The sequence below is a fragment of the Rosa rugosa genome, chromosome 2 (assembly GCF_958449725.1).
Source record: "Rosa rugosa chromosome 2, drRosRugo1.1, whole genome shotgun sequence".
Classification (NCBI taxonomy): Eukaryota; Viridiplantae; Streptophyta; class Magnoliopsida; order Rosales; family Rosaceae; genus Rosa; species Rosa rugosa.
Window position 1 is genome coordinate 31,017,291 of NC_084821.1, and position 27,334 is coordinate 31,044,624.

Consider the following 27,334-nt stretch of genomic DNA (forward strand, 5'->3'; position numbering starts at 1 on the left):
AAGATATTCTAGGGTTTATCTCTTGATGTATTTCCATAAAAATAACCCTAGAAAATCTCCCTAGAAAATCTCCTTTTAATTTCTGATTTTTGGACGCCACTTCCTTGTTTCTCTCTTCATCTTGGACGGCAAAACTCCCTAGGGTTTATTCCATGCGTCACAAACCCTAATCCCTTGGGCCTTGGTGGGCCTTGGTCCATTTTGCCGAAAATTCAAAGTGTTCGTGGGCCTCGTTGCTTCATCTTCAAGCCTTCTTCTTTTCCAACGCAAAACACTTCATTTTCTTCATTTCTTTTCATAGTTGCGTTGGAAACTTCATTGGTAAGCTCTCCTCCATTTCGCAGGGTTTCCTGGTTGCACTAGGAAAGCTTGTTTCTTCATTTCTGCTCAAATGTGTGGTTCAATGTTCTTCATTTTTGTTCCCCTTGACGTTCGCAAGCTCCTCTTTCCATTCGTGTGTTCATTTCCACTTTTTAGCTCGGAGGTTCTGAAAATAGAAACTAGTATGAGAAATAGAAACTTTCCTAATTTGAAAAATAGAAACTTACCAAAAATGAAAAATAGAAAGTTACTAAAAATGAAAAATAGAAACTTGCCAGAAATGAGAAATGAAAACTACAAGAATAGAAACTTTCTAGAAATGGAAAATAGAAACTAAGAAAAATGGAAACTTTCTACAAATAGGAACTTTCCCAATCAAAGAATGGAAACTTTCCTAAACAGAGTTTTACTAAGGAAATGACGCAAGAAATGTAAGGAAGTGCAGTTAAAACGTCGCATTAAAATGCTCCTATCAAAAGTCCACCTAATTGCAATCTTCTTTGATTAAATTCGGTTTTTGTACAAAACCTTTACTACTTATTGATTTAAGAACACAAAACCAAAAAGTTGATTCATGTTCTTAAATTCGTAGCAACATTCACATAAAAACCCTAAATGTTTCAAACCATTCAAGATTATCATACAAAAGATTTCTATCATGCAAATTTAATCAAACACTCACACAAAAGCAACCATAAATCGCAATATATGAATCTGAAAATTAACAATTAATCATAAAATTTCAGAAATCAACACTTGTTCAAACATATGTGTCAACTAAGGCAAAACCAACGAAAATACAAAGCAAAGTTACAAGGAGAATCGGATTACACCGTGATGAAGGTGAGATGAATGAAGTGATGATGTGGTCTCTTGAATTTCGAAAGCAATCTTCAAGGTGGAGGATGGATGGTATTCACGGCTTATCTTCTTCTTCCTTGGCCTTGCTTGCACTTCGTGGTTGCCCTAGAGGATGGAGAAGAGCACGGCTAGGCTAGAGAGTTTTCTGAATTTTTTTCTCAAGTGTCTAACGTAAAGAATGGGAACCTTTGACGTTGAGAATAAGAGAGACTATATAGGGGACGGCAAACTTGGTCTCCAAGCCGTGCAATTCTCTAGGGTTTCTCACGGCAATGACTTGTTTAATCCACATATCTTCCTCCAATGTAAGCTTGCCACATAAGCCCTATGACATGGTTCAACCAATTACATAATTTTCTAGAATATCTCCCTAAATAAACTTGCCGAAATTCCTTGAGATATTTTCTGATTTTGCACTTCCAATTCGGCCAAACTTCCTTTAGGGTTTCAAGGAATGTATCTAGACTTCTTTTGAGAGATTTTCGAGTTCAACATATATTCTCCTTCCTTTTATCTCTCCCTCAAAAATCTCTACCGAATTTCTCTTTAATATTCTGATTTTCCACGCCTCTTCCTTGTTTCTCTCATTGCTTTGGACGGCAAACCCTTCTAGGGTTTCTTCCATGCGTCACAAACCCTAATGTCATGGGCTTTGGTGGGCCTTGATCCAATTTGCCGAAAATTCAAAGTGTTCTTGGGCTTCGTTGCTTCATCTTCAAGCCTTCTTATTTTCCAACGCAAAACACTTCATTTCTTTCATTTCTTTTCATAGTTGCGTTGGAAACTTCATTGGTAAGCTCTCCTCCATTTCGCAGGGTTTCCTGGTTGCACTAGGAAAGCTTGTTTCTTCATTTCTGCTCAAATGTGTGGACCGTTTTCTCTCATATTTGTTCGTCTTGATGTTCGCAGGCTCCTCTTTCCATTTGTGGTTTCATTTCCACTTTTTAGCTCGGAGGTCCTGAAAATAGAAACTAGTAAGAAAAATAGAAACTTACTAAAAAATGAAAAATAGAAAGTTACTAAAAATGAAAAATAGAAACTTTCCTAAACTGAAAATGGAAACTTGCCAGAAATGAGAAATGAAAACTACAAAAATAGAAACTTTCTAAAAATGGAAACTAGAAACTAAGAAAAATGGAAACTTTCTACAAATAGGAACTTTCCCAATCAAAGAATGGAAACTTTCCTAAACAGAGTTTTACTAAGGAAATGACGCAAGAAATGTAAGGAAATGCAGTTAAAACGTCGCATTAAAATGCTCCTATCAAGAGACCCATTTGGAGTCTGAAATAGGGTAGATCACCCCACAATCAAGGAGTTTGATGACCTCCTTCTTCACAACTTCCATCATAGGAGGGTTGAGACGACGGTGAGCCTCTCTAGTGGGTTTTGTCCCCTCCTCAAGAAGTATTCTATGGACGCAAGTAGTAGGGCTTATTCCCTTGATATCCGCCAATGTCCATCCTATGGCGGTCTTGTGTTGCTTCAACATCTCCACCAATCTCTCCTCTTGAGACGAAGTAAGAGAGGAGGACACAATCACTGGTAACGTCTCCTTGTCCCCTAAATAGACATACTTCAAGTGGTTTTGTAGAGGTTTAAGTTCAAGTTCTGGTGCCTGAACCACTGAAGGTAAAGTCTTATTAGCAGATAACTGAATGGACAAGGGTGAAGTAGACTTACCTACATAGGGTGAAGCCTCAAGGAATGAGACGTTTTCAATGATCTTTCCTTCACAAGTGTCCTTCAATTCCTCCTCTGAGACAATGGCACCACCTTTTGTGTACCCTGCTCCTTGTTCGAGTGTTGTGGCTAGGGTATCCTCATTCATGGCATCAAACATTTTCTGGGCAAGATCATCCAAAATGTCAATAGAATAACAATCATTTATATCAAGAGGATACCTCATGGCTTCAAAAATGTTGAAGCCAATAACGTCACCATCAAACTCCATGGTGAGAGAGCCTGCATACACATCTATCTTCGTCCTAGCTGTCCTTAAGAAAGGACGTCCCAAAAGCAAAGGAGTGGAACTCACAGGGGAGTCCTCCATTTCCAACACATAAAAATCAGCTGGGAAGATAAGATGGTTAACCTGCACAAGCACATCCTCCAACAAACCTCTAGGGTATGCATTGGATCTGTCAGCTAACTGAATGATAACATTATCAGATTTAAGTTCCCCTAGACCTAGGGTTTCATAAACAGAATAGGGCATAACATTAACAGATGCACCTAGATCTAGCATGGCATTCTTAAATCTAGAGTTACCAATAGCACATGGAATAGTAAAGCTTCCAGGATCCTTACACTTTGGAGGAATCTTCCTCTGAATCAAGGCAGAAACGTTCTCACTTACCTTTACCACCTCCTTTTCACGGTTTACTCTCCTAGTAGTGCAAAGCTCCTTAAGGAACTTGGCGTACTTAGGGACTTGTTTGATGGCCTCCAGGAGGGGTAAGTTTACTTGCACCTTCTTGAAAGTTTCCAAGATAGCTTGGTCACTTTCATCCTTCTATGATTTGGCAAACCTGCGTGGAAAGGGCATGCAAGAAGAAGAAGGGTTAGCAATAACCGAATTTGATAAGTTAGAATTAGTACCTTGAATTTCCGGTTTTGCCTTTAGTGGTGAGGACGCCTTGATTTCTTCCTTGGACGTTGCAGGGTCCTTTTCAATACCCAACTTTGTGGGTTCATGGTCTTCCTCAATCTCTATGCTCACTTGGGCCTTCCTGGGTGGCTTGGGTTGATCCACAAATGGCCTTCCACTCCTTGTAGTCACAACTGATGCATTCTCCACATTACCCTTAGGATTAGGTATTGTGACACTAGGGAGCTTCCCATTCTCATGAATCTTGCTCATGAAGTCCACAACTTGGCCCATCTGCTTCTTGAGTTCTGCAATGTCCTTAGTATGGGTCTGTTGTCCTTGGATCAAAGCCTGAGTGGAGTTTGTCAAGGCTTGTGTAGAGCTAGTCAAGGCTTCCAATGCCTTATCATAATGAGAATTGGAATTCCCAGAGTTCTGTGGAGGAGGAGGCATGTAAGGCCTTTGAAAAGATGATCCTTGAAATGAAGGCCCTTGAGGTCGTTGGAAGTTCCCACCAAGAGGATTCTGAGTGTTTTCAATGTTGGTCCACTTGAAGTTGGGATGGTCCCTCCATCCAGGGTTGTAGGTATTGGAATAAGGATCATACTTAGGACGTTGAGGTCCTCCCTGATATCCACCTTGAAATCCTCCAATAGCATTTGCGGATTCCCATCCTCCATTCTCATTGAGTTGAGGGCACTGATCTATAACATGCCCTTGCATAGAGCATACCCCACAAGCTATTGGTGCACCAATTCCCTTAGAAGTGACGACTTGGTTCATTAGGAGAGTGAGCTTGTTCAGTTGATCCTCAATGGCAGTATTCCTGCCCACTTCATGCACCTTTCGAATGGAGTGCCCTATACCCTCATATTGTTGATTGTTGAGGGCACGATTCTCAATAAGTTCCTTTCCAGCTGCAGGTGACTTGTCCACAAAAGCTCCTCCAGCTGCAGCATCAAGCATTTGCCTCTCTAAGGGTAAGAGTCCCTCATAAAAGCATGTAAGTAGGGTCTCATCCTTCATCTGATGTTGAGGACATTGGGCAAGTAAGGAATTGAACCTCTCATAGTAGGCAGCATAAGACTCATCTGGGGCTTGTTCAATTCCACTGAGCTTCTTCCTGAGTGCGATGACCTTTGAAGCTGGGAAGTATTTTTCCAAGAAGGCCTTCCTCATTCTGTCCCAAGAGGTGATACGTCCACCAGGAATCTCATATAGCCAATCTTTGGCTCTGTCAGCTAAGGAGAATGGGAATGCCTTCATCTTCAGAATATTTTCATCTGCTCCTTGTGGTTGCATGTTAGAACACACAACCTGGAATGCTCTAAGATGCTTGTGGGCGTCCTCCATAGGAAGCCCATGGAACATAGGGAGTTGATGCAATAGTCCACTCTTCAGTTCAAACTCTGCTTGTCTTCCTGCTGCAGGGGCAGGGTACACAATGCCTATAGGGGGTCCTCCCTCGACTGTTGCTGTGGATAGTTCCCTAATGGATGCCATTCTCTCTTCTTGAACTTCTTCAGGTGGTGGTGAAGGTGGTGGTGTAGAGTTAGACGAAACCACAGGTGAAGGTGAACGTGAAGGAGGAGATGGAGTAGGTGTAGGTGATGTAGATTCCTCAGAAGAATAGATTCTCTTCCCTTGCTCGTTAAACTTGTACTCTTTGAATTGCAAGGAGGAAGGTTTTCTGTACTCAAGTGTAGGAGGATTTTTCAAACGAGCGAGCCTTTCTTCAATCTCTTGTTTGGTAGGGATTTTAGAGGGCTCGGACATACATGGAATTCCTGAACAACATTAAGATGTACAAAAGTGAGTAACTTACGAAAATAAACAAAATACAAGTTAATATTTTCATACATAAACGTCACTATTCACAATGCAACAAAAGAGACTTACAAAGTTTGTACAAGTAAGAGAAGTATAAAACTAACCAATTTACACGTGAAGGTTATGTACAAGTATTTTATTTTTGTCATGGAAATGTCATAAACAAAGTTAATAACTCAATTGATTCCAAGTTGTAAGTCGAGCCCAATAGAAACCACTACTATTGGTGAGCTACGATATAGGGATAGTCGCTTAGACATAAGTCACTTTCCTTTGTTTCAGAAGGCCAGATAGCCAGATTAAGAGGTAAGTGAGAGGGAGGACTCATTTGGTGATACTACGGAGGCTACTCCCTCATTGAGGTTTACGCCCCTATCGGCTACTGATACGCTAAAAGCAAGCGCATAATTTAACCCTGAAATGTCATTAGTAGCATAGAATAAATAGGGATCGTTCTATTCCGGGGATTGAGGGTACACCTGTCATTGTCAAACAATTAAACAATTAAAATTAAAACAAAGTATAATATTTACACATATGCACATTATTTACGAATTAAAAGGGGGTTTTTGATTTTGGTTTTTCTGAAAATTAAACTGAGTTAACAAAATAATTAAAATGCTAAAACATAAAAATATAAATGGAATGCAAGAACAAAGATCAAAATCGAAACATATGATTAAAATTAATCCAAGTTCATCATTGTTCATCATAGTCATGCAAGAGGAATTGATCATGTGAAACGTTCAAAGCAAACAATTTCCCATATTTTACTTTCAACGCTAATTAATCTAAGTGAAAGCACATAGACTAATCCTATCAAACATGCATTCAAGCCCTAGAAAGCTAGTCAATCATACATGTCTAACGCATTAAGCATCTAGAAAGGCTATCAATTCAAATGTGCAACTTAGTATGAAAAAGTTCACCTAATTGCAATCTTCTTTGATTAAATTCGGTTTTTGTACAAAACCTTTACTACTTATTGATTTAAGAACACAAAACCAAAAAGTTGATTCATGTTCTTAAATTCGTAGCACCAATTATATAAAAACCCTAAAAGTTTCGAACCCTTTAAGATTAACATACAAAAGATTTCTATCATGCAAATTTAATCAAACACTCACACATAAGCAACCATAAATCGCAAAACATGAATCTGAAAATTAACTATTAATCATAAAATTTCAGAAAACAATACTTGTTCAAACATATGTGTCAACTAAGGCATAACCAACGAAAATACAAACAAAGTTACAAGGAAGAATCGAATTACACCAAGAGATGGAGATGGTGATGAACGAAAAGGTGATGTGGTCTCTTGAATTTCGAAAGCAATCTTCAAGGATGGTGATGGATGATGTGCACGGCTTGTCCTCTTCTTCCTTGGCCTTGCTTGCACTTCGTGGTTGCCTTAGAGGATGGAGAAGAGCACGGCTAGGCTAGAGAACTTTTCTGAATTTTTCTAAAGTTGTAAAACACAAAGGAAGGGAACCCTTGACGTTGAGAATGTGTGAGAATATATAGTGGACGCCTCCTTGCTCTCCAAGCCGTGTAAACCTCTTAATATCCCAAGGAATTAATCTGAAAATGCCACATAATTTCCTCCAATAATAGCTTGCCAAATAAGCCCTATGACATGGTTCAACCAATCACAAAACTCCATTTTAATTCCCTAATATTTTGGCCGAAATATATATAGATATATTCTGATTTTGTAGTTCAATTTCGGCCAAACTTCCTTAGAGAAAATAGGGAACGAACCTAGACTCCTTTTTGGCCATTTCTTGGTCTCCACACTTTGGCTTTCCTTAAAACTCTCCCCTAGAATCTCTCTTTGCCGAATTCTCTAGGGTTTCTTCATGAATATCACGGCAATTCCTCCTTTTCCTCTTGGCTTGGACGGAAAAAGATATTCTAGGGTTTATCTCTTGATGTATTTCCATAAAAATAACCCTAGAAAATCTCCCTAGAATATCTCCTTTTAATTTCTGATTTTTGGACGCCAACTCCTTGTTTCTCTCTTCATTTTGGACGGCAAAACTCTCCTAGGGTTTCTTCATGCGACACAAACCCTAATCTCTTGGGCCATGATGGGCCATGATCCATTTTGCCGAAAATTCAAAGTGCTCTTGGGCTTCGTTGCTTCATCTTCAAGCCTTCTTCTTTTCCAACGCAAAACACTTCATTTTCTTCATTTCTTTTCATAGTTGCGTTGGAAACTTCATTGGTAAGCTCTCCTCCATTTCGCAGGGTTTCCTGGTTGCTCTAGGAAAGCTTGTTTCTTCATTTCTGCTCAAATGTGTGGACCGTTTTCTCTCATATTTGTTTGTCTTGATGTTCGCAGGCTCCTCCTTCCATTCGTGCGTTCATTTCCACTTTTTAGCTCGGAGGTCCTGACAATAGAAACTAGTATGAGAAATAGAAACTTTCCTAATTTGAAAAATAGAAACTTACTAAAAATGAAAAATAGAAAGTTACTAAAAATGAAAAATAGAAACTTGCCAGAAATGAGAAATGAAAACTACAAGAATAGAAACTTTCTAAAAATGGAAAATAGAAACTAAGAAAAATGGAAACTTTCTACAAATAGGAACTTTCCCAATCAAAGAATGGAAACTTTCCTAAACAGAGTTTTACTAAGGAAATGACGCAAGAAATGTAAGGAAATGCAGTTAAAACGTCGCATTAAAATGCTCCTATCAAATTCCCCCACACTTAGCTTTTGCTAGTCCCTTAGCAAAATCAAACAAAGACACTCACTAAGACTCAACGAAAATTAAAGACTCAAACAAACAAAGACTCTATTGCCCTTCAACTTTTTGTCTCAGCAATCTCTTACTTTCACCACACCAAGATTAGCACTTCACCAAGAATCAATGTTTAGGCATTCGAGAGTTAATTAAAACATATAATCCACACATACACAAGTAGGACTTGGTTGTAACAATGGTGATGGGTTTAAGCTTAGCATGCTTCCGACAAGTATGATTCAAATCTCACAAGTATATCCCTCTTTCTTCTCTCAGATCATGGCAATGCTTAAAAGCTTATTCACTCAAGTATATGTGAAAGATAAACAAGTGTATCACATATAAAGAAACGAAAGCACATAAATATTCTTTTAAAGATCTCATGAAGGATATCAACTACTTGCACGAATGGACTGCCATAGGTTCAACTCTTGTAACTCATCTCCACATCAAGGGCTGTCCCATCTTAAGGATCAAGAAGGTCCTCTCTCTCAAGGGTTGTAATGGGGCTCAGGCTCAAGGTTTAAAGAAACGAAAGGTAAGGATTTATCAAAGTGTCCTAAAAACCTAGTAGAGCTCATATGAATGTAAAGATCTCGAAATTCCACCAAGGCATTGCAAAAACGTCACTTCCCCATATAGGTCACATAAAAGGGCCAAATGTCTTCATGTTGGGCCCAATCTTCAATGTAAACTTCCATTGACTCTAGTGAAATGGACAAAGGCCAAATTTTTCTGTAGTGGGCCTTCAATTTAAAGCAGAACTCCAAAATCACTAAGTATAGGGGACTTAATCCATAAACATTTCTTTCTTTTTATTTCTTTTTAGCCGTATATATTTTTTTCTTTCTTTTCATTTTTCACGGCTTTCTCATATTTTTTTCGTTTCATGGACAAGTCTACCCCCACACTTGAACTTTCACCTCTTCTCAATCTTCATCTTTAACACCAAACCCATGTAATATGTCTCAAAAGTTAGCTCTACTAAGTTCTTAAAACAAAGGGTAGAGTTGTAACTATACTAAGCTTCATGGTTAAGGATTTTAAAGTGATGAACGAAAAGGCTTAATGTAGGCTCAAAGGGGCTTATTGATGCGGCTAAAATAGCCTCACAATTTAACCCTGCAAAATGTAGTTGTCAGTATAGGATAAGCAGGGATCGTTCAGTCCGGGGATTGTAGGGTACACCTAAACAAAAAGGTCAATTTTAATTAGTAATTAATAAAACAAGTATTAACAAGTATTTATCTACAAATTTACACAATAAAAAGGGGGGATTCAACTTTTGGTTTCTAAGTTCCTACGAAATAAAAGAAAAAGATAAATATATACATGTGATCGACTTCTTCACACTCAAACCAGAATTTCCAAACCATATCAACATGCAATGAATTATTTCAATCTAAACAACCTAAAATCGTGCCAACACTAAATATCAGAAATGAATTCGAAGTACAAGTCTGAAGAGATCGAGTACCACTTTAATTCTTCTTTTGAATCTCCTAAGTTAGGAAAAGTCCGTAACTTAAAATATTTCATATAAAACATCACGTTAATACTGAAGAGCATCCGTCAACATTAAATATGAATCATTAAGTGCAATTAGAATTCTGAATTCAAACATGTATGCATTCATAAGAAGTTACAAACGCACAAACATGTAGCATATAATCTCGACCATTGTACATAGCCTTTACCACTTCAATTTATGCCCTAAAACGATTATGTGAATTAAAACACAAATTTGGCTTTATTAACCTGCAGATTAACATCATTATTCAACCAAAATCATATGCTTAAAGATATAAAAGATGGCACGAAATCAGATTGGAGAGATATCATAAACAACTCAAGAACATAAAGAAATGAATCTGAAAATTACTAACATAAACTCGTTCTCAACAAAAATCCAACTCCAATGACAAAGTTCATAAACGAAATCTGAAATTCAATACTAAAGAGTACGAAAACAGAAATAAGGGCCATGGATTACACTTTTTGATCTTCAAGGAAGCTTGGAGAGCGTCAAGAGAACACAGGGCTTGGCCTTCAAGAACACGAACAGCCTTGGAGAAGTCCTAAAGCTCTTCACGCTGAGAGGCTTTTTCTGAATATTTGGAGAGGGTTTTGGAGAGAAGAGAGCTAGGCTAATGAACTGAATTTTGTGTGTAGAAGTGATGATTTTGGAGTAGAGAATGGCTGCTATTTATAGTGGAATTCTCATCTCTTGTGATGCAATCATGGCTAATCATCTTGAGGTGATTTCTCCTCCAAATTTGCTTGATTTTTCTCCTGATAGAGTCTTGATTTTTCTGATATCTTTTCCCCTTAATGACTCATTGTATATTCCTTGAATAGTGACCAGATACATCCCTTATTCCTCTCCTTTGAATTGCACTGATTTCTTCTTCCAATTTTGCACATAATGAACTCCTACAATCAAGAAAAATCAGAATTTAATTAGAGTTTATAATCAATAAGAAATCAGATAATTAGGAATAAATATTGATTAAAAACAATCCATTTTATCTCCTCGAATTCTTCCTCATTAATCCTTCAATTTTTCTTGATTTAATCACTCAAGAGTTTCTAATGGGATGGACTCTCATTAAAATATAAAAATCAGAAATAGAAAAGTTCAAATGAAGAAAGTTTCCTAAAACAAAATAGGAAATATTTCCTAAAATGAAAGAGGAAAGTTTCTAAAATGACTTGTCCTTAATTTACTCTCATTTATGCTCTTTTTTGCTTGTTTTCTCCATTTCAGTCCTTGAAGTACCTAAAAACATAAACTATGTTATAATTATTAATTTTAAGAGAATAACTTAGCCAAATGAGGGAAAATACATATTTAAAATGTCACACTTTGTGCTCTTATCAAATTCCCCCACACTTAGGTTTTGCTAGTCCCTTAGCAAAATCAAAACGAAAGACTACCAAAATAAACAATTCACAACCAAACTCTACACAAATGACACACAAAGACTATATTGCCCTTAAAATTTGTCTCATAAATCCTTACTCTCATGGCATCAAAATTAGCACTAAATCAAGAATCAATATTTAGATATTAGAGAGTTAATTGAAGCATATAATCCACATATAAATAAGTAGGACTTGGTTGTAACAATGGTGATGGGTGGAGCTCAGCATGTTTCAGACAAGTATGATTCATATCCTCACAAGGTATATCCACTCTTTCTTCACTCAGATCAAGGCAATGCTTAAAAGCTTATAATCACTCAATTATATGTGAGAGAAAATATTTTGAGGCAATCAAATAGCTCACATATATACAAAACAAAAAGCACTTTGTGGATATAATTTTTCAAGATCTCATGAAAGATATTAACTACTTGCACGAATGGACCCAAGCCATAGGTTCAACTCTTATAACTCATCTCCACAGATCAAAGGCTGTCCCATCTTAAGGATCAAAAAGGTCTTATTAAGGGTTGTAATGGGGCTAAAGTTCAAGGTTTTAAGAAACAAAGGTTAAGGAATGTCAAAGTATCCTAAAAACCTAGTAGAGCTCATGTTGATGTAGAAACTTCTAGAAATCCACCAAGGCAAACGTCATGCCCATAGAGGCAAAATAAAAGGCCTAATGTCTTCATGTTGGGCACAAACTTCCTTTGAACTCTAGTGAACTGGACAAAGACCAAATTTTTCTGTAGCGGGGCCTTCAATTCAAAACAATCTCCAAGCTCACCAAGTATGGGGGACTAAAATCCATATGCATATTTTTTCCTAGCCGTGCACATTTTTTCTTTCTTTTTCATTTTCTTTTTCATGGCTTTCACATTTTTTTTTCTTATGGACAAGTCTACCCCCACACTTGAACTTTTACCTCTTCTAAATCTTCATCCTTAATGCCAACTCCATGTAGTAAGTCTCAACAAATAGCTCCACTAAGTTTTTAGAACAAAGGGTAGGATTGTAACTATACTAAGGCTTTGGGGTTAAGGATTTTAAGGGTGATAAAAGAAAAGGCTTAATGTAAGCTCAAAGGGGTTTAACTAGGGGGGTCCCACGACGGGCACAAATATGGACACAAGTTAATTTGGCTATGGTGGTGATTCCTATGGTGCCTCTATCCTTTCCAGAATCAGGGACATGTATTGATAAAAGTTTCAACAAGCACAAGAGTGAATTCTAGCATTCTCTAGTCCATCAAACTTAATCTATGGCAGGCAATCAATCAAATGAAGAATAATGAGATCATCAAAACATCGCCAAGAAAATAAGAATATTTTTTTCATTTATCACTCCAAGAAAAAGGGACATAGGCTCAAATATCTCACATGGGCTTTTATGAATCAAAAACTCATCTTAACATGCTCATATTCTGTACCAAGGTCACGAAATCCATATCCACTACTCATGCATATGCTTTTCATATATCTCAATTAACCAAAGAATATCATTTAACATCATCTCAATATTGTGATCCTCTTTTAGCCATAATTTCAGAGATATTGAATCATCCTAGACAGTTAAGGGCATCCTAAGACTTAAAGTTAAAACAAAAGACTCAGACTAACCAAAAAGGTTTTGGACTAGGGTTATTTCCTTTCTCCTTTCGGTAACTCCTTTGGAACATGACCAGGTGAAGAGGGGACCGATTTTGGCGGAGCTCAGCTCACTTGATTGACAGGGGACGAGACCCTTTGTCAGCACTTCTCGGATCCGAACTAGACCTTAGACATCACATCCCATCAGATGCGCCTACGATGAAGAAAGTATTTCACCCAAAAATCATTTTGACTCAATAAAAGCAACGAATTTTTTTTAATTTTTGACATTTTTCAATTTTTTGTATTTTCAATATATATATGACTCAAGACAAAAGTATAAATCCCTTCCCCCACACTTAAATATTGCATTGTCCTCAATGTAATCAATCATAAGCATGCAATGGAACAATTAAGCATATTGGGATGGAATTTATGAAAATAAATACGAAAACAAAGGAGCAAAAACAAAAATAAAAGACACAAGTACAAGTCAACCTAAACAAGTGAAGGGATAGAAATGTCAAACTCGCGTTGATGGCTCCTCCACAGCTTCGGTTGAAATGGGTTGCCTCCCATGCAGCGCTTAATATTTATAGTCCTTCAGCCTGGACTCTTCTCCTTGCTCACACGTCACACTAGGGTTGAAGGAAAGACCCATCCTTAACTTTCTAAATTACTGTTACATTTACAATTACATACTTAGGTACTGGAACAGAGGACCTCGTTGTGCAATGGGACTATAGAACAGCTACCCTTGACAAGGTCATGTTTAATCCAATATACCTTAAGTATCACACAACAATTTTTTTTTTTTTTTTTGAGTTAATTTTTGTTTATTTTTTATTTTTACACACTTACAACAATTAAGTATTTAATGAAACTCATAACTACCTAAGTATATTAATCCAAGTGAAACACATACAATTTACAACATGCTAAAAAAAAAAACTTCTACAAATTGCACAACAATTATAAAAGACATGCTTAATTTGGTAACACTCATAAAACTTAAACTAAATCACAATTATAGCTTGGCCTAGCAGAAATCGCAATTTGTCACCATTCCACAAATGTAGTACAAATATTTAGCATGCATTCTATATAAACAACAAAATTAATGACACTTTAAGCGTTAGGGATTTTTAACAATCCCCGGCAACGGCGCCAAAAATTGGCTGCGGCCGAAATAGCCTCACAATTTAACCCTGCAAAATGTAGTTGTCAGTATAGGATAAGCAGGGATCGTTCAGTCCGGGGATTGTAGGGTACACCTAAACAAAAAGGTCAATTTTAATTAGTAATTAATAAAACAAGTATTAACAAGTATTTATCTACAAATTTACACAATAAAAAGGGGGGATTCAACTTTTGGTTTCTAAGTTCCTACGAAATAAAAGAAAAAGATAAATATATACATGTGATCGACTTCTTCACACTCAAACCAGAATTTCCAAACCATATCAACATGCAATGAATTATTTCAATCTAAACAACCTAAAATCGTGCCAACACTAAATATCAGAAATGAATTCGAAGTACAAGTCTGAAGAGATCGAGTACCACTTTAATTCTTCTTTTGAATCTCCTAAGTTAGGAAAAGTCCATAACTTAAAATATTTCATATAAAACATCACGTTAATACTGAAGAGCATCCGTCAACATTAAATATGAATCATTAAGTGCAATTAGAATTCTGAATCCAAACATGTATGCATCCATAAGAAGTTACAAACGCACAAACATGTAGCATATAATCTCGACCATTGTACATAGCCTTTACCACTTCAATTTATGCCCTAAAACGATTAGGTGAATCAGAACACAAATTTGGCTTTATTAACCTGCAGATTAACATCATTGTTCAACCAAAATCATATGCTTAAAGATATAACAGGATGGCACAAAATCAGATTATAGAGATATCATAAACAACTCATGAACATAAAGAAATGAATCTGAAAATTACTAACATAAACTCATTCTTAACAAAAATCCAACTCCAATAACAAAGTTCATAATCGAAATCTGAAATTCAATACTAAAGAGTACGAAAACAGAAATAAGGGCCATGGATTACACTTTTTGATCTTCAAGGAAGCTTGGAGAGCGTCAAGAGAACACAGGGCTTGGCCTTCAAGAACACGAACAGCCTTGGAGAAGTCCTAAAGCTCTTCACGCCAAGAGGCTTTTTCTGAATATTTGGAGAGGGTTTTGGAGAGAAGAGAGCTAAGCTAATGAACTGAATTTTGCATGAAGAAGTGATGATTTTGGAGTAGAGAATGGCTGCTATTTATAGTGGAATTCTCATCTCTTGTGATGCAATCATGGCTAATCATCTTGAGGTGATTTCTCCTCCAAATTTGCTTGATTTTTCTCCTGATAGAGTCTTGATTTTTCTGATATCTTTTCCCCTTAATGACTCATTGTATATTCCTTGAATAGTGACCAGATACATCCCTTATTCCTCTCCTTTGAATTGCACTGATTTCTTCTTCCAATTTTGCACATAATGAACTCCTACAATCAAGAAAAATCAGAATTTAATTAGAGTTTATAATCAATAAGAAATCAGATAATTAGGAATAAATATTGATTAAAAACAATCCATTTTATCTCCTCGAATTCTTCCTCATTAATCCTTCAATTTTTCTTGATTTAATCACTCAAGAGTTTCTAATGGGATGGACTCTCATTAAAATATAAAAATCAGAAATAGAAAAGTTCAAATGAAGAAAGTTTCCTAAAACAAAATAGGAAATATTTCCTAAAATGAAAGAGGAAAGTTTCTAAAATGACTTGTCCTTAATTTACTCTCATTTATGCTCTTTTTTGCTTGTTTTCTCCATTTCAGTCCTTGAAGTACCTAAAAACATAAACTATGTTATAATTATTAATTTTAAGAGAATAACTTAGCCAAATGAGGGAAAATACATATTTAAAATGTCACACTTTGTGCTCTTATCACTTATCTAGGGGGGTCCCATGACGGGCACAAATAGGGACACAAGTTTATATGGCAATGGTGGTAATTCCTAGAGAACCTCTATCCCTTCCAGAATCAGGGCCATGTATTGATATTACGTCTCAACAAGCACAAGAGCGAATTCTAGCATCTCTAGTCCATTAAACTTAATCTATGGCAAGCAGTCAATCAAGATGAAAGAATAATGAGATCATCAAAACATCGCCAAGAAATTAAGAATATATTTTCATTTTCACTCCAAGAAAAAGGAACATGGCTCAAATATCTCACATGGGTTTTATGAATCAAAACTCATCCTAACATGCTCATATTCTGTACCAAGGTCACGAGATCCATATCCACTACACATGCATACATTTTTCATATATCTCAATTAACCAAAGAATACCATGTTAAAAATCATCTCAATGTTGTGATCCTCTTTTAGTCATGATTTCAGAGATATAGAATCATCCTAGACAGTTGAAGGGGCATCCTATGACTCAAAACAAAAACAAAAGCAACGAAAATTTTTTTATTTTTCTGACATTTTTCGATTTTTTTGTATTTTCCAATATATATGACTCAAAATAAAAGACAAAAATGTAAATCCCTTCCCCCACACTTAAATATTGCATTGTCCTCAATGTAAGCAATTATAAGCATGCAATGAAACACTTAAGCATATAGAGATGGAATTTACGAAAATAAAGTTCAAAGACAAACAAAAAGCATAAAATAAAGAAGTAGGGAGGAAAAAGAGCAAATCTGCGTTGAAGGCTCCTCCACAGCTACTTCTGAATTGGGTTGCCTCCCAAGCAGCGCTTAATGTTTATAGTCTTTCAGCCTAGACTTGTACCTCCATTTAATCCTCAAGAGGTGGAACATTTTGGAGGGGTACTTCCTCCACTTCGTGTTCCACAAAGGCCTCATAGTAAGGCTTCAAGCGATGGCCATTCACTTTGAACTCGTTACCTGTTTGTTCACTCTTTATCTGCACAGCTCCATGAGAAAACACATTAGTGATAACAAAAGGTCCAATCCAACGAGAACGAAGTTTACCTGGGAAGAGTTTTAGACGAGAATGGAAGAGAAGAACTTTTTGACCCACAACAAAAGTCTTCCTTCGAATCATTTTATCATGGAATGCCTTAGTCTTTTCTTTATAGATGTTGGCACTTTCGAAAGCATCATTCCTAATCTCCTCTAACTCTTGCAACTGCAGCTTCCTATGAAGCCCAGCTTCATCAATATCCATGTTAAACTGCTTCACAGCCCACCAAGCTTTGTGCTCTAACTCCACAGGTAAATGGCAAGGTTTGCCATAGACAATGCGATATGGGGACATACCTATGGGAGTCTTGTATGCAGTTCTGTAGGCCCACAAAGCATCCTCCAAGCGTAGGGACCAATCCTTCCTATTGGGGTTCACAGTCTTTTCCAATATCCCCTTGATCTGACGATTTGAGACCTCAGCCTGCCCACTAGTTTGGGGGTAATAAGGTGTAGAAACCTTATGTGTAACATCATATTTCTTCAACAAGGCCTCAATCGTCCGATTGCAAAAATGGGATCCACCATCACTAATGAGAACTCTAGGCATTCCAAACCTGCTAAAGATGTTAGACTTGATAAAATCTGCAACAACCTTAGAGTCATTAGTTCTAGTGGCCTTTGCTTCCACCCATTTGGAAACATAGTCCACTGCAAGTAAGATATATAGAAACCCAAAAGATGAAGGGAAAGGTCCCATGAAATCTATGCCCCAGACATCAAATATTTCAACAGTTATGATATTGGACAATGGCATTTGATCTCTAGAACTTAGATTTCCGGTTCGTTGGCATCTATCACAAGTTAAACAATATGCATGTGCATCCTTAAATAACGTTGGCCAAAAGAACCCAGATTCTAACACCTTAAAAGCAGTCTTTTTAGACCCAAAGTGACCCCCACATGCTTTAGAATGGCAAAACGAAAGTATGGCATTATGTTCATGTTCAGGCACACATCTCCTAATCAGTTGATCAGAGCAATATTTCCACAAATAAGGTTCATCCCAAACATATTGCTTAACAGTTTTCTTAAGCCTATCTCTATGAGCACGTGACATGGTATCAGGAATCTTCCTAGAAACAATATAGTTCACAATATCAGCATACCATGGTTCACTTACCTGAAGTCCAAAAAGCTGCTCATCTGGAAACGTCTCCACAAGAGGGAGAGGGTCTTCTGCATGTACCAAACGACTCAAGTGGTCAGCTACCACGTTTTCACTACCCTTCTTGTCCTTGATGTCAACGTCAAACTCTTGCAAGAGTAGGACCCATCTGATAAGCCTTGGTTTCGCCTCCTTCTTGGTCATCAAGTACTTCAAAGCTGCATGGTCAGTATAAATAATTACCTTGGTACCAAGTAAGTAGGAACGAAACTTTTCAAGGGCAAAAACAACTGCAAGGAGCTCTTTCTCTGTGGTGGAATAATTCATTTGTGCATCATTCAGAGTCCTTGAGGCGTAGTAGATGGCATAGGGTCGTTTGTCCTTCCTTTGCCCCAAAACAGCTCCAACTGCATAGTCAGAGGCATCACACATCAACTCAAAGGGCAAGGACCAATCTGGAGGTAGCATGATGGGGGCTGACGTCAACAACTCCTTAAGCTTGTCAAAAGCATCTTGACACTCTTTGTCAAAGTGGAAGGGCACATCCTTCTGGAGTAGTTGACATAGAGGTCTCGAAATCTTGGAGAAGTCCTTGATAAACCTCCTATAAAAACCTGCATGCCAAGGAACGAACGAATCTCTCTCACAGAAGTGGGAGAGGGTAAGTAACGCACAATATCAACCTTGGCCTTATCGACCTCTATTCCCCTAGCAGAGACAATATGTCCTAAAACTATGCCTTGTTTAACCATAAAATGGCATTTCTCCCAATTAAGTACAAGGTTAGTTTCCATGCAACGTTTTAGAATTATTTCCAGATTATTAAGACAATCATCAAAATTCTTTCCAAAAACTGAAAAGTCATCCATGAATACCTCTATGATTTTCTCAATATAATCTGAAAAAATACTTACCATACACCTCTGAAAGGTACCTGGAGCGTTGCAAAGGCCAAAGGGCATGCGTCTATAGGCAAACGTCCCAAAGGGGCAAGTGAAGGTTGTCTTCTCTTGATCTTCATTGGCTATGGCAATCTGATTGTAGCCTGAGTAGCCATCCAAGAAGCAGTAGTAGTCATGTCCAGCTAGGCGCTCAAGCATCTGATCAATGAATGGAAGAGGAAAGTGATCTTTCCTCGTTGTTGCGTTGAGCTTCCTGTAATCAATGCACACTCTGTGACCTGTGACTGTCCTTTGGGGCACCAGTTCGTTCTCAGCATTCTTCACCACAGTTACCCCAGATTTCTTGGGCACAACCTGAACTGGAGAGACCCACTTGGAGTCTGAAATGGGGTAGATCACCCCACAATCTAGGAGTTTGATAACCTCCTTCTTCACAACTTCCATCATTGGAGGGTTGAGACGACGTTGAGCCTCTCTAGTGGGTTTAGACCCCTCCTCTAGAAGTATCCTATGGACGCAAGTTGTAGGGCTAATTCCCTTGATGTCCGCCAATGTCCATCCTATGGCGGTCTTGTGTTGCTTCAGCATCTCCACCAACTTCTCTTCTTGTGTTGTCGTAAGTGCAGAGGACACTATCACTGGTAAGGTCTCCTTGTCTCCTAAGTAGACATACTTCAAATGGTCTGGAAGAGGTTTAAGCTCAAGTTCTGGGGCCTGGACCACTGAAGGTAAAGTCTTGTTAGTAGATAACTGAATGGACAAAGGAGAATTAGACTTACCTATATAAGGGGATGCTTCAAGGAAGGAGACGTTTTCAATTATCTTTCCTTCACAAGTGTCCTTCAATTCCTCCTCTGAGATAATGGCTCCACCTTTTGTATACCCTACTCCTCGTTCGAGTGTTGTGGCTAGGGTATCCTCATTCATGGCCTCAAACATTTTCTGAGCAAGGTCATCCAAAATATCAATAGAATAACAATCATTTATATCAAGAGGATACCTCATGGCTTCAAAAATATTGAAGCCAATAACGTCACCATCAAACTCCATGGTGAGAGAGCCTGCATACACATCTATCTTCGTCCTAGCTGTCCTTAAGAAAGGACGTCCCAAAAGCAAAGGAGTGGAACTCACAGGGGAGTCCTCCATTTCTAACACATAAAAATCAGCTGGGAAGATAAGATGGTTAACCTGCACAAGCACATCCTCCAACAAACCTCTAGGGTATGCATTGGATCTGTCAGCTAACTGAATGATAACATTATCAGATTTAAGTTCCCCTAGACCTAGGGTTTCATAAACAGAGTAGGGCATAACATTAACAGATGCACCTAGATCTAGCATGGCATTCTTAAATCTGGAGTTACCAATAGTACATGGAATAGTAAAGCTTCCAGGATCCTTACACTTTGGAGGAATCTTCCTCTGAATCAAGGCAGAAACGTTCTCACTTACCTTTACCACCTCCTTTTCACGGTTCACTCTCCTAGTAGTGCAAAGCTCTTTAAGGAACTTGGCATACTTAGGGACTTGCTTGATGGCCTCTAGGAGGGGTAAGTTTACTTGCACCTTCTTGAAAGTTTCCAAGATAGCTTGGTCACTTTCATCCTTCTTTGATTTAGCAAATCTGCGTGGAAAGGGCATGCAAGAAGAAGAAGGGTTAGTAATAACCGAATTGGATAAAGTAGAATTAATACCTTGAATATCCGGTTTTGCCTTTGGTGGTGAGGACGCCTTGAGTTCTTCCTTGGACGTTGCAGGGTCCTTTTCAATACCCAACTTTGTGGGTTCATGGCCTTCCTCAATCTCTATGCTTACTTGGGCCTTTTTGGGTTGCTTGGGTTGATCCAGAAATGGCCTTCCACTCCTTGTAGTCACAACTGATGCATTCTCCACATTACCCTTAGGATTAGGTATTGTGACACTAGGGAGCTTCCCATTCTCATGAATCTTGCTCATGAAATCCACAACTTGGCCCATCTGCTTCTTGAGTTCTGCAATGTCCTTAGTATGGGTCTGTTGTCCTTGGATCAAAGCCTGAGTAGAGTTTGTCAAGGCTTGTGTAGAAGCAGTCAAGGCTTCCAACGTCTTATCATAATGGGAATTGGAGTTCCCAGAGTTTTGTTGAGGAGGAGGCATGTAAGGAGCTTGAGGACGTTGAAAAGTAGGCCCTTGAGGACGTTGAAAGTTCCCACCAAGAGGATTCTGAACATTGTCATTGTTGGTCCACTTGAAGTTGGGATGGTCCCTCCATCCTGGATTATAAGTATTGGAATAAGGGTCATGTCTAGGACGTTGAGGTCCTCCCTGATATCCTCCTTGAAATCCTCCTTGGTATCCTCCAATAGCATTAGCAGATTCCCATCCTCCATTTTCATTGAGTTGAGGGCATTGATCAGTAACATGCCCTTGCATAGAGCATACCCCACAAGCTATGGATGCACTAGGTCCCTTGGAACTTATGACTTGGTTCATGAGCAAGGTGAGCTTATTCAGTTGATCCTCAATGGCATTGTTCCTACCCACTTCATGTACCTTTCGAATGGAGTGCCCTATACCCTCATATTGTTGACTGTTGAGGGCACGATTCTCAATAAGTTCCTTTCCCTCTGCAGGTGACTTGTCCACAAAAGCTCCTCCAGCTGCAGCATCAAGCATTTGCCTCTCTAAGGGTAAGAGTCCCTCATAGAAGCATGTCAGTAGGGTCTCATCCTTCATCTGATGTTGAGGACACTGAGCAAGTAAGGAGTTGAACCTCTCATAATAGGCAGAATAGGACTCATCTGGAGCTTGTTCAATTCCACTAAGCTTCTTCCTGAGTGTGATGACCTTGGAAGCTGGAAAGTATCTTTCCAAGAAGGCCTTCCTCATAGTGTCCCAAGAGGTAATACGTCCAGCAGGAATCTCATATAGCCAATCTTTGGCTCTGTCGGCTAAGGAAAATGGAAATGCTTTCATCCTTAGAATGTTCTCATCTGCTCCTTGTGGTTGCATGTTAGAACACACAACCTGAAATGCCCTAAGATGCTTGTTGGCGTCCTCCATAGGGAGCCCATGAAACTTAGGGAGTTGGTGCAATAATCCACTCTTCAGCTCAAACTCTGCATTTCTTCCTGCAGCAGGGGCAGGGTACACAATACCTATAGGGGGTCCTCCCTCAACTGTTGCTGTGGATAGTTCCCTAATGGATGCCATTCTCTCTTCTTGAACTTCTTCAGGTGGTGGTGAAGGTGGTGGTGTAGAGTTAGACGAAATCACAGGTGAAGGTGAACGTGAAGGAGGAGATGGGGTAGGTGTAGGTGATGTAGATTCCTCAGAAGGATAGATTCTCTTCCCTTGCTCGTTAAACTTGTACTCTTTGAATTGCAAGGCAGAAGGTCTTCTGTACTCAAGTGTAGGAGGATTTTTCAAACGAGCGAGCCTTTCTTCAATCTCTTGTATGGAAGGGATTTTAGAGGACTCGGACATTCATGGAATTCCTGAACAACATTAAGATGTACAAAAGTGAGTAACTTACGAAAATAAACAAAATACAAGTTAATATTTTCATACAAAAACGTCACTATTCACAATGCAACAAAAGAGACTTCCAAATTTTGTACAAGTAAGAGAAGTAAGAAAACAGACCAATTTACAATTGAAAGTTATGTACAAGTATTTAATTTTTGTCATGGAAATGTCATAAACAAGGTTAATAACTCAATTGATTCCAAGTTGTAAGTCGAGCCCAATAGAAACCACTACTATTGGTGAGCTACGATATAGGGATAGTCGCTTAGACATAAGTCACTTTCCTTTGTTTCAGAAGGCCAGATAGCCAGATTAAGAGGTAAGTGAGAGGGAGGACTCATTTGGTGATACTACGGAGGCTACTCCCTCATTGAGGTTTACGCACAGTCTGCAGTATCTCTGAGATCCAATTTAAACCCATCACCCAGGGTCTCAACCTAAGACACCATCTGCAATGCCCCTTACTCAGCTTGGAAATTACTCATGTGTTAAACTGTTCTCCAAATGTTAATAAAGGCCGCCCTCAACCTCATACGACCTTAGAAAGGTACGAATGAAGGGTTAAGGCCAATGTTAACAAAAGGGCCCTTGTCTACTCATACGATTTTACACACTTACAACAATTAAGTATTTAACAAAATTCATAACTCCATTTTTATTTTCTTTAAGTACAATTCTTTACAAGTATAATTAGACACAAAACACACAAAACTTTCACACAAAGTACAAAACGTCACTATTCACATCTAATTAACTTTTTTTTTTTTTTTTTTTTTTTTTTTTTTTTTGGTTTCTTTTCTCTTTTTTTTTTTTTTTCTTTTTTTTTTTTTTTTTTCTTTTATTTTTAAAATTATTTTCAACACTTAGGTACGGGAACAGGGAATCTCAGAGTGCAATGGGCTGTAACAGCTTCCTTTCCGAGATTATGTTTAATCCAATATACCTTAAGTGTCACAACAATTTCTTACATTTTCTTTTGTCATAAATATTATTGATATCAAATTTAATTCCAAGCGGTAAATCAAGTGGACGTGCGGCCCAAGTATAATCGTCTAGACACTAAGTCCCTCCTACATCCTTTGGGCAACCTTACTGAAATGGCCAGGTAGGGGAGGGCGAACACAAGAGGTAGGATCCATTTTGGCATAGGCTACTCCCTCATTGAGGTTTACGCCCATTTGTAAGCACTTCTGAATCCAAAACCCGTTATGAACGTTGTCCCCTTCCTAGACACCATCTCACATAGGCTATACTTACTTGGATATAAAAGGTCCTAAGTGTGAAGACAGTTCAATGAATGTTAATAAAGGCCGCCCTCTACCTTAAGGGACCTGAACTAGGTACCAATAAGGGGTTTAGGCCAATATTAATAAACACGACTTCACCTATTCCTTCTTTAATTTACAACTAACAATTAAACTCGTGTTCAACAATAAAAATAACAACCTAAGTAATTAATTAACTAATTTTCGACAATTACAAAATAATTAACAAGTAATTTTTTTTTTTTTTTTTCGGTCACAAAATAAACAAAACAAAATATTCACAATATGGCAAATGATTTTTCAATCCCCGGCAACGGCGCCAAAAATTGATACGCTAAAAGCAAGCGCATAATTTAACCCTGAAATGTCATTAGTAGCATAGAATAAATAGGGATCGTTCTATTCCGGGGATTGAGGGTACACCTGTCATTGTCAAACAATTAAACAATTAAAATTAAAACAAAGTATAATATTTACACATATGCACATTATTTACGAATTAAAAGGGGGTTTTTGATTTTGGTTTTTCTGAAAATTAAACTGAGTTAACAAAATAATTAAAATGCTAAAACATAAAAATATAAATGGAATGCAAGAACAAAGATCAAAATCGAAACATATGATTAAAATTAATCCAAGTTCATCATTGTTCATCATAGTCATGCAAGAGGAATTGATCATGTGAAACGTTCAAAGCAAACAATTTCCCATATTTTACTTTCAACGCTAATTAATCTAAGTGAAAGCACATAGACTAATCCTATCAAACATGCATTCAAGCCCTAGAAAGCTAGTCAATCATACATGTCTAACGCATTAAGCATCTAGAAAGGCTATCAATTCAAATGTGCAACTTAGTATGAAAAAGTTCACCTAATTGCAATCTTCTTTGATTAAATTCGGTTTTTGTACAAAACCTTTACTACTTATTGATTTAAGAACACAAAACCAAAAAGTTGATTCATGTTCTTAAATTCGTAGCACCAATTATATAAAAACCCTAAAAGTTTCGAACCCTTTAAGATTAACATACAAAAGATTTCTATCATGCAAATTTAATCAAACACTCACACATAAGCAACCATAAATCGCAAAACATGAATCTGAAAATTAACTATTAATCATAAAATTTCAGAAAACAATACTTGTTCAAACATATGTGTCAACTAAGGCATAACCAACGAAAATACAAACAAAGTTACAAGGAAGAATCGAATTACACCAAGAGATGGAGATGGTGATGAACGAAAAGGTGATGTGGTCTCTTGAATTTCGAAAGCAATCTTCAAGGATGGTGATGGATGATGTGCACGGCTTGTCCTCTTCTTCCTTGGCCTTGCTTGCACTTCGTGGTTGCCTTAGAGGATGGAGAAGAGCACGGCTAGGCTAGAGAGCTTTTCTGAATTTTTCTAAAGTTGTAAAACACAAAGGAAGGGAACCCTTGACGTTGAGAATGTGTGAGAATATATAGTGGACGCCTCCTTGCTCTCCAAGCCGTGTAAACCTCTTAATATCCCAAGGAATTAATCTGAAAATGCCACATAATTTCCTCCAATAATAGCTTGCCAAATAAGCCCTATGACATGGTTCAACCAATCACAAAACTCCATTTTAATTCCCTAATATTTTGGCCGAAATATATATAGATATATTCTGATTTTGTAGTTCAATTTCGGCCAAACTTCCTTAGAGAAAATAGGGAACGAACCTAGACTCCTTTTTGGCCGTTTCTTGGTCTCCACACTTTGGCTTTCCTTAAAACTCTCCCCTAGAATCTCTCTTTGCCGAATTCTCTAGGGTTTCTTCATGAATATCACGGCAATTCCTCCTTTTCCTCTTGGCTTGGACGGAAAAAGATATTCTAGGGTTTATCTCTTGATGTATTTCCATAAAAATAACCCTAGAAAATCTCCCTAGAATATCTCCTTTTAATTTCTGATTTTTGGACGCCAACTCCTTGTTTCTCTCTTCATTTTGGACGGCAAAACTCTCCTAGGGTTTCTTCATGCGTCACAAACCCTAATCTCTTGGGCCATGATGGGCCATGATCCATTTTGCCGAAAATTCAAAGTGCTCTTGGGCTTCGTTGCTTCATCTTCAAGCCTTCTTCTTTTCCAACGCAAAACACTTCATTTTCTTCATTTCTTTTCATAGTTGCGTTGGAAACTTCATTGGTAAGCTCTCCTCCATTTCGCAGGGTTTCCTGGTTGCTTTAGGAAAGCTTGTTTCTTCATTTCTGCTCAAATGTGTGGACCGTTTTCTCTCATATTTGTTTGTCTTGATGTTCGCAGGCTCCTCCTTCCATTCGTGCGTTCATTTCCACTTTTTAGCTCGGAGGTCCTGACAATAGAAACTAGTATGAGAAATAGAAACTTTCCTAATTTGAAAAATAGAAACTTACTAAAAATGAAAAATAGAAAGTTACTAAAAATGAAAAATAGAAACTTGCCAGAAATGAGAAATGAAAACTACAAGAATAGAAACTTTCTAAAAATGGAAAATAGAAACTAAGAAAAATGGAAACTTTCTACAAATAGGAACTTTCCCAATCAAAGAATGGAAACTTTCCTAAACAGAGTTTTACTAAGGAAATGACGCAAGAAATGTAAGGAAATGCAGTTAAAACGTCGCATTAAAATGCTCCTATCAGCTACTTCCACATTGTGGTTTACGCACAGTCTGTAGTATCTCTGAGATCCAATTTGAACCCATCACCCAGGGTCTCAACCTAAGACACCATCTGTAATGCCCCTTACTCAGCTTGGAAATTACTCATGTGTTAAACTGTTCTCCAAATGTTAATAAAGGCCGCCCTCAACCTCATAAGACCTTAGAAAGGTACGAATGAAGGGTTAAGGCCAATATTAACAAAAGGGCCCTTGTCTACTCATACGATTTTACACACTCACAACAATTAAGTATTTAACGAAATTCATAACTCCATTTTTATTTTCTTTTTCTTTACAAGTATAATTAGACAAAAATATGTACAAAACTATCACACAAAGTACAAAACGTCACTATTCACATCTAATATTTCCGTTTTTTTTTTTTTTTTTTTTCTGTTTTCTTTTCTCTTGTTCTCTTTTATTTTACAATTATTTTCAACATTTAGGTACGGGAACAGGGAATCTCGGAGTGCAATGGGCTGGAACAGTTACCTTTCCAAGATTATGTTTAATCCAATATACCTTAATGTATCACAACATATTCTTACATTTTCGTTTGTGATAAATATTATTGATATCAAATTTAATTCCAAGCGGTAAATCAAGTGGACGTGCGGCCCAAGTATAATCGTCTAGACACTAAGTCCCTCCTACATCCTTTGGGCAACCTTACTGAAATGGCCAGGTAGGGGAGGGCGAACACAAGAGGTAGGATCCATTTTGGCATAGGCTACTCCCACATAGTGGTTTACGCCCATTTGTAAGCACTTCTGAATCCAAAACCCGTTATGAACGTTGTCCCCTTCCTAGACACCATCTCACATAGGCTATACTTACTTGGATATAAAAGGTCCTAAGTGTGAAGACAGTTCAATGAATTAACATAAAGGCCGCCCTCAACCTTAAGGGACCTGAACTAGGTACCAATAAGGGGTTTAGGCCAATATTAATAAACACGACTTCACCTATTCCTTCTTTAATTTACAACTAACA

At 37.8% G+C, this 27,334-nt stretch overlaps 1 pseudogene; it reads right to left on the reverse strand.

The window, feature by feature from the left end:
* Positions 1-27,334, reverse strand: part of LOC133730629 (uncharacterized) — a 93,632-nt pseudogene that overhangs the window by 6,780 nt on the left and 59,518 nt on the right.